The sequence below is a fragment of the Lipotes vexillifer genome, unplaced genomic scaffold (assembly GCF_000442215.2).
Source record: "Lipotes vexillifer unplaced genomic scaffold, Lipotes_vexillifer_v1.1 scaffold584, whole genome shotgun sequence".
Classification (NCBI taxonomy): Eukaryota; Metazoa; Chordata; class Mammalia; order Artiodactyla; family Lipotidae; genus Lipotes; species Lipotes vexillifer.
The window spans coordinates 192,887-200,473 of NW_006783036.1; positions in this window are offsets into that span (position 1 = coordinate 192,887).

A 7,587-nucleotide genomic window follows, 5' to 3' on the forward strand; every position below is an offset into this window, starting at 1 on the left:
AAAAAAAAAAAAAAAAAAAAAAAAAGGGGGGGGGGGGGGGGGGGTCAGAGTGAAAGGGACCAGAGGTTAGGCGGTGCCTTGAGGATGGAAAAAAAGCCTTGAGCCAGAGGATGCAGGTGCCTCGAGAAGCTGGAAAAGACAAGGGGATGGATCTTTCCCTCAGAGGCTGCGGAAGGAATACAGCCCTGCCGATGCCTTGATGTTAGACTTCTGCCCACCAGAACCGTGAGAGAATAAACGTGGGTTATTTGAAGCCCCTGATCACCACAAACTAACACACATCCCATTCGGTGTGTTTATTCCCCCTCTGCATCTGCAGGTTGGGTGTGAAGAACCACGGGATCTTGTGATCATTTTAATCAGGTGGCGACATCTGCACCTTCCAGATGTGTGTCTTCATGGAGCAAAAACCACTGCACCCTTTGCACCCAGCACGCGGCTAGTGACCTGTCTGGTGTTTTGTTTTGCTTTCCCCTCAATCCCAACTAGCCTAGAAAATCAGAAGCCGTCTGCTTTCACTTGGCAGGGGTATCAGTGAACCCTGCTGGTCTCCTCATGGCACTGCTCCCCGCCCCCCGCACCTGTCCCGGCGTGGCTCCCAGGGAACTGGGTCACACTGACGTGCCACAATGGATACATTGCCCTGTGCCCCTGCACTGACTGTATAACACTAACTGGATCCAGTATTAGGAAGCGGTGAGGACACCAGATGCCTTGTGATAAGACGTGTGTCAGAGGGTGGGAGGTGAGCCTCGTGGGAGTACAGGGTGATATTTCCAGGGTCTGGTGATCTGGAGCGTGGTGGTCAGCTCTCCCTGCAAAGTGAAAGATGAGTCGCTATAATTTGTGCCGCTGACCTCGAAAAATGGGGCGCCGTGCTTGGCCAGCCGCGCCTGGCGGCTTCAGGATCTTAGTTCCCCAACCAGGGATGGAACCCAGGCCCCCTGAAAAGGAAGTGTGGAGTCCTAACCACTGGACCGCCGGGGAAGTCCCATCGCGAGTCATTTTGCATTTTGGAGGCAGCATGTACCCTGTTTTGATATGTTTCCCCAACGTATTTACTGAGTGACACATGGGCTTCCAGGTTTGGGTTGGGCTCAGAGCGGGAAAGAGAGCTCTCGCATGGGGCCAGGCATGGTCCAGGCTGTCCTGCCATCTGGGGCTTATGACTCCTTTGGGGTTAGTGCTGCTGAGGGGCCTGCAGAAGGTGGAGTTCTGTGGGCAACCTCTGGCGGCTCTAACAGGAGAATCACAGGGAAGACCCCGAGATGTCTGGAGCGATGTCGTGCTCCCTTCAGCTCACAGCTCTCCGTGCGAGAGGCTCCTGGTGAGCTGCTGGGCCTGGGAGATGAGACCGCGGGCCCTGGGGTGACTGCCGCGCTGCCCTCGCTGACCGTCCATCCACACAAATGGAAAATTGAGCATGCCTCGCAGCATGCCCATCCCTAACTGAAGACAGTGGACGTGAGCCCAGGCCTCCCAGATCCAGAAAGCGAGAGTGTTTGCCTGAGACGGCTGCACCTCCTGAGACGGCTGCGCCTCCTGAGACGGCTGCGCCTCCTGAGACGCTGCACCTCCTGAGACAGCTGCGCCTCGTGAGATGCTGCACCTCCTGAGATGGCTGCACCTCCTGAGACGCTGAGGCCGCTGCTCAGCCTCTGCCCTCAGGGTGTGTTTGTGGCCTCACGCGGTGCCCAGTTGACAGGTTAACAGAAGAAAGAAGACGGGAACGAGGTGACATGGGGTCTGAGCGGGCAGCTGTCCTCACAGCGCTGCAGCCCCCCAGGGAGGCCCTGGGGGACAGTGATGAAGCCATTACCAGACAGGTCACAAGGACAGCCTGGGGCACGACTGCCCTGGTTCACGAGGTGGGGCTCACGGGTGGGGTGGCAGGCGGCGCGGAGGGTCGGCGAGGGGTGTTCTAAGGAACCACATGAAATGGGCAGAGCGTGACGACACCTGTGTTCTCTGGAAACGCCCCCAGAAGCATCCCCTGCCCAGGAGACGCTCGAAGATCAGGTCAACAGAATGGCCCCTTCTGCAGTGTCGGTCACCTCGTCACCCTCGCACAGAGGGCTCAGGGCGGCAGGCACGGTGGCCGCAGCCTCCACACCCGGCCGGCCTCTGCCATACCCCTCCAGCGGCCCTCACCGCCACGTGCCCGTCTCATCAGCAGAGAGAGGGTCTGAGCCACTGACGTGGCTCCATCCCCAGGGGCCGCCTAGCTTCCTGGGAGCAGGGGGAGTGCCACGGGCCCTCCCGTCGGGGAGGGGTCAGGGCTGGTTGTGACCCAGGATTGTGTGTTTCCCACCTGGACAGCTCCCCCGAGCGCTGCCATCACGGATTTGCAGGGTGCCTCACTTGCTATCCTGGTGAGGAGGACTGAACATCTGTGTCCCCCACATCCAGATGTTGAAATCTCATCCCCAAGGTGATGCATTAGAGAGGTGATTAGGTCTGGAGGGCAGAGCCCCCAGGAGTAGGATTAGTGCCCTCATAAGAGAGACCCCGCAGGGCTCCCTGGCTCCGCCCACCACTTGAGGGCACAAGAAGACACAACAGGAAGTCGTGAACCAGGAGGCAGGTTGTCCCCCGCCAGCACCTTGATGTGGGACTTCCAGCCTTGAACTGCGAGACATCAGTTCCTGTTCTCCGTAAGCCACGCAGTCGCTGGCATCTTGTTACAGCAGCCCGAATGGACTGACACTTGCATTCTACAAACGGCACTTCTAATCAAGGGATTCATTTCAGAGCAAGGACGTGTGGCAGTGGCCTCGTGTCCACGAACTTCTCTGGGCTTGTCCCACGCCCCTCACCCCACACAGGTGGCCTGGCCTCCTGGGGGCCCAGTGATGCTGAGATGCGTCCAGCAGGATGGGGTACAGTCTCACACCAGAGACCAACGCATGACGTGTCTGGGAACCACGGGGTAGAGGCAGCACGACCACTCACTGTGACGTCTAATAATCTAGCAGAGGATCTTTTCCTTCCGTCCTGGCCACGCGGGATCCGCAGGACTGGAGGTCCCGGTCCCCAGTCATCCAGGGAACGTGGACTGTTCCTGCATGTGAAGCAGAGACTGCCCGGGGCCGCTGGCGTCCTCCTGCTGCAGGACCAGCGGCTGGAGAAGGGGCTAGTGTGCCAGCCAGGGTGTCAGTCCTCATTGCCAGGGAGACGTGGGGTGGGACAGAGCCCCGCATCAGGGACCCAGGGCCTCGGGGGCCACATGGCAGCCTCCCGGGTGGTGGTAAAGGGCCGTAAAAACTGTGGGAACCAGAGAGAACCACTGAGGACCCGGAGCTTTGTGAACGAGGGTTCAGGTCCCACCATCTGGTAAAAACCCCAGAAGGCTAAGTGCTGGCAGCGAGAGAGAAGCATGTGAGGCTGTGATGGGGCGAATGGTGCCCCCAGTTCATAGGCTGCAGTGCTGACCCCGGCACCTCAGCGTGTTGCCTTGCCTGGGAATAGGGTCCCTGCAGACGAGATGGGTTAAGACAAAGTCGTACTGGAGCGGGCGGCCCTCATCCCACGTGACTGTGTCCTCACAAAAGGGGACATCAGACAAAGACACACACAGGGAGAAGCCACGGGAAGACTGCGGCAGAGACCAGGGTGGCGCTTCTACGAGCCAAGGAAAACCAAAGACGCCACAGCCACCAGAGGCTCAGAGGGGCGCGCGGGACAGAGTCTCCCACGCAGCCTCAGAAGGAACCAGCCCTGCCCACAGCTTGACCTCAAACTTCTGGCCTCTGGGACCACGAGAGAAAAAACCTTAGCTGTAAGCCACCCAGTGTATGGCACCTTGTTACGACAGGCCTAGCGACCCAACACAGAGCCTGTGGCCGACAGTGGCCTCACGACCGGCTTCGAAGTGTGGACAGCAGTGGACAGTGCAGCCGTCGGGCCCAGAAGCTGCAGCCCATCCGGGGCCGCTCACTCGAGTTGCCTGCAGCCGGGGGATGTGTCCCTCACAGCCCATCCCCCTTCCTGCCCGACCAGGCACTGGTACCTGGGCCCCAGAACTCTGACCCAGACGGCCCAAGCTGCTCCCCCGGTTGCCAGGCCCTTCTTTGGGTCTGGCCCAGGGCGGGGGGTGCTCTGGTGTGTGCAGGCAGTGACAGGCTGGGGTGCAGGTTGGGACAAGGCGAGCGCACACACAGTGGGACCTCCCATCTGTGCCTGGTCCTGCACTCAGCAAACCTTAGGGCTGAGCCTAGCGGGACGCAGGCTTTAAGGTTAATCTGCTGTTCCTTTTGACGGCCTCTCTCCCCCCACTTCCCAAGGAGCCGGCAGTGGAGGCCAGCACTCAGCTGTGGGCTCAGTTGTGCCTGTGGCCTCGCTGGCCTTGTCTGGTGACTTCGCTTCCTCCTGCTTGGTGGGGGGACTTCAGCCCGGCAAGGGGCGGGAATGGCCACACAGGGCTAGGCCTTGCTGGGGCTCTGTCCCTCCCTCCCGCCCCCCGACCGCCGCGTGCTGCCCGCTGCCCGCCTGGCTCCCTGGCCGCTGGATTCCTGCGGGTGTGGCCAGTGGGCCTGACGAGCACACATTTCTGAGCTCTTCTTTAAGAAAAAAAGTCTTTTTAATATATATATAAAGAATATATAAAGATACAGTTATAGCTATGGGCTGAATTGCGTGTCCCCCAGATTTAAAAAATTCATTGTTGGAGCCCTAACTCTGAGCACCTCTGAATGTGACTGCATTTGGAAATAAGGTCTTTACACAGGTAATCAAGTTAAAATGGGGTCACTAAGGTGGGCCCTACTCCAGTCTGACTGGTGTCCTTTATTTATTTTTTGTTTTTTGGCCACACCGTGTGCCTTGTGGGGTCTTAGTTTCCCAACCAGGGATGGAACCCGGGCCCTCAGCAGTGAAAACGCGGAGTCCTAACGACTGGATGGCCAGGGAAGTCCCAAGACTGGTGTCCTTATAGGAGGAGGAGGTGAGGACACAGACACACACAGAGGGACGACCACGTGAGGACCCGCATGGGAGGAGATGGCCGTCTGCACGCCATGGAGAGAGGCCTCAGGGGATGCCATGCCTGCTGGCAACTTGAGCTCAGACTTCCAGCCTCTGAAACAGGGAGACAACGGATTTCTGTTGTTTAAACCACCTAGTCTGTGGCACTTTGTTTTGGCAGCCCAAGCGCATATAGATATGCATAATATATAATGTATATATCTATATGTACATACACACACACATATATATCTTTCATATATACTTATATTCATTTTTTATACAGCTTTTACAAATTTTCAAAAACACGTGACAATGAGTATGCATTTCTGGGGTCCCTCCCAAAGCCGTGGAAGGGCTGGTGGGGGTGAGGCCCCTGAGGCTGGAAGCCCACTGCCCTCAGAGCACAGCAGCCCAGCTTCTCCGGCCCCTCCACAGAGGGGCCCCCCACCCTGCCCTGCACCCCTATGAACTGCACCCCGACTGCCGCCTCTGCATCTCAACCTCCAGAGTGAGCTGTTTTCTGCGGCCCCCGGGGCCCCCCGTGGCCAGGCCCACCTCCCACCCGTTGGGTGCTCTCTGCTCTAAGGGGCCTCTCCCTCTCAGAAATACTCAGGGGAGGGGGCACTGTGTCCTGGAGTGCGGCCCGCCTTCAGGGAGGGTAAACCCAGCCCCTGCGGCTGGCTCTGCTCCGACGGGGTGGGTGCCGGAGGACTCCGCCCCTGGAGCAAGATGCCCGTCTGTCATGCAGGCACTTTGGACCCTGGAGCCCTTGCCAGACCCTCACCTTGCTCCAGGGCTGATGGGAAGCAGGGGCACTCGGCCTGGATGCTGCGCGGCTCCCCCGCACCCCCCGCCACCACCCTCTCCGGGCTCAGGCAGGACAGGTCAGGGGTGGGGGCGCGTGGCAGGAGCCCGGTGGCCCTGGCTGGCAGCTCTCAGCGGAACTTGCTTTGAAAGCGCAGGGAGGGGAGTCTGGGTCAGCTGCTCCAGCTCTCCTCAGGGTGGGGGGGCCTCACCGCTAACAGCAGACCCCACCACTCATACCTGGTTACAGGTCCATCCGCGGCCCCCACTCCACTCACCCGGTCACTGTTGCTCGGACGATGGGCTGGGGTCCTTACCTGCTGTATGCGTGTCCTAGGGCTGCTGTAACAAAGCACCACAAATCGGGGGGCTTAACGGCAGTTTATTCTCTCGCGCTCTGGAGGCCAGAAGTCCAACGTCAAGGTGTGGGCAGCGCCGTGCTCCCTCTGAAGGCTCTAGGGGAGCATCCTCCCCGCCTCCTGCAGCTGCTGGGGCCGCTGTCAGCCTGGCCTTCCAGGGCTCGAAGCCGCAGCCCCTCCACGTCTGCCTCTGGCGACACACGGCCCTTCTCCCCTGGGGGTTTGTGCCCAAATTTCCCTCATCTCATAAGGACAGCAGCATGCCGGATTGAGGCCCACTCTAATAACGTCTTCGTAACTTGACTACATCCGTAAAGACCCTATTTCCAAATAAGGTCCCATTCGCAGGTGCCGGGGATTGGGACTTCAGCGCAGCGTCTGGGGAGACGCAATCCAACCCATAACAGTTGTGGATAAAGGAATCCACTCTAGCTTGTTTAAGCAGATATGGATTTATAAGGGGCGTGAGAGGGTTCGAGGATCTAGCTAAGCTTCCAGGAACAGTACCCAAAACCCCTGCCAGGACTGGTCTGGGTTCAGGCTCTGCTGCCCCCACCACGCCCAGAGCTGCTGTGTCGGCAGCAGCAAGAAGCTGACACCACCCCCCCGCCCCAGAAATAAGCCGCCTTTGCTGGGACCAGTCCAGCAAAACGGTCGCCCCAGCAGCCCTCTGGGGTCCTGGTGCAGCCGCCCTCTCCCATGTCAAGTCAGACATCTGCCCCTAGTGGTGAGGGGAGGCTGACCGACGTAATCCTTCTGGATTCTAAGTGGAAGAGAAAGAATTCACGATGTGGGAACTACCAAATTGCAGAGAGGATATTCAAAATATGCTGGGCGGTCGCAATGCCAGGCTTCCGCCACAGTCGTAACTCCACGGTCTTCTCCCCTTCTCTCTTCCACTATAGACACCGGAAAAGCTTAGTGCCCACTCCCCCAGCTGTGCTGCAGTAGCGCTGGTCATGTGACACAGTTCTGGCCAGTGAGAAGTCACCGCCGGAAGCGGAATTTTGTTTCCATGATAAAAGAGATAGACATCCCTTTCACTATCCTTTCCCCTCTTTGTCCAGCCTGGGACATGGATGCGGTGTCTGGAGCTGTGGCAACCCTCTGTGAGCACAAGGGAAGCCTGGTATGATTGCAGAGATGCTGGTCTGACATGACTGGGCTGCTGAACTAACGCAGACTTGCCTGTTTCCAGGATTCTTGTTATGGCAGAAAAATAAACCTCTGTTGTTTCAAACCACTGCACTTGTCATAATCTCTGCTACTTGAAGCTAAAAGTGCTTCTAACTGATATACTAGACATCCATTCACCCCACAATCCATCCATGTATCTGTGAAAATTAATAATGGGAAGCCTCACTCAAATGGAATCAGGAGGCCTGAAAGAGGAGCTCACACACATGTACCACTCAATACATGTACCACATCAACACAGTTTCGGACAGGAAGAGCGGTA